Below are 1157 nucleotides of genomic sequence, written 5' to 3'. Positions count from 1 at the left end.
CTGAGAAATCTCCTGTTAATCTGAATAGGTTTTCCTTTCTAGGTTACCTGATGCTTTTGCCTCACAGCCCTTAAGATTCTTTCCTTCATCTTGACTTTAGATAACCTGATGACTATGTGCTTGGGAAATTATCTCTTTGCAATAATTTTTCTAGGTGTTCTTTAAGATTCTTGTATCTTTAGCAAGGCCAAGGAAATTTTTGTTGATTATTCCCTCAAATATGTTTTCCAAACTTTTAGATTTCTCTTGTTTCTTGGGAACACCAATTATTCTTAGGTTTGGATGTTTATCATAGTCCAAACTTCTTGGAGGCTTTGTTCATTTTATTTTTCTTCTTCTTTCTTTGCCTTTGACTGATATAGTTTGGCAGTGCCTCCACTCAAATCTCATCTTGAACTGTAGTTCCCTTAATCCCCACATGTTATGGGAGAAACCTAGTGAGAGGCAATTTAATTATGGGGGCAGTTTCTCCCATACTGTTCTCATGGTAGTGAATAATGCCACTTGGTTCTCATTCTCCCTGTCTGTTGGCATGTAAGACAAGATTTTTGCCTTCCACCATGATTTTGAGGCCTCCCAAGCTACATAGAAATATGACTCCATAAAAACTCTTTTTCTTTGTAAATTACCCAGTCTTGGGGATGTCTTTATCAGCAGCAGGAAAATTGACTAATAAGATAAATTGATACTGGTAGAGTAGGGTGCTGCTGTAAAGATACTCAAAAATGTGGAAGCAACTTTGGAACTGGGCAACAGGCAGAAGTTGGAACAGTTTGGAGGGACAGTTTCCTATCTCAAAAGAAGATAGGAAAATGTGGGAACGTTTGGAAGTTCATAGAGATTTGGAGGGCTCAGACGACAGAAAGATGTGGGAAAGTTTGGAACTTCCTAGAGACTTATTGAATGGTTTTGACTAAAGTGCTGATAATAATATGGATAAAAAATCAGGCTGAGGTCTCAGGTGGAGATGAAACCTTGTTGGGAACTGAAGTAAAGGTGACTCTTGCTATGTTTTAGCAAAGACTGGTGGCATTTTGCCCATGCCCTAGATATTTGTGGAACTTTCAACTTGAAGGAGATGATTTAGGGTACCTGGTGGAAGAAATTTCTAAATGGCAAAGTGTTCAAAAGGAAGCAGAGCATAAAAGTTTGTAAAA

General features: G+C 38.2%; 1 long non-coding RNA gene across 1 annotated transcript; it reads left to right on the top strand.

The window, feature by feature from the left end:
• Nucleotides 1-673: 673 nt before the first annotated feature.
• LOC116537232 lies at nucleotides 674-914 on the top strand. The gene is made up of 2 exons (XR_004263031.1): nucleotides 674-771; nucleotides 841-914. It is a non-coding gene; the product is annotated as an uncharacterized LOC116537232 (long non-coding RNA).
• The last annotated feature ends 243 nt before the right edge of the window (nucleotides 915-1157 follow it).

The sequence above is a fragment of the Sapajus apella genome, unplaced genomic scaffold (assembly GCF_009761245.1).
Source record: "Sapajus apella isolate SASKATOON/1434 unplaced genomic scaffold, GSC_monkey_1.0 scaffold108, whole genome shotgun sequence".
Taxonomy (NCBI): Eukaryota; Metazoa; Chordata; class Mammalia; order Primates; family Cebidae; genus Sapajus; species Sapajus apella.
The sequence above is the reverse complement of the archived record's forward strand: the minus strand, read 5'-3'. Positions and strand labels throughout refer to the sequence as shown.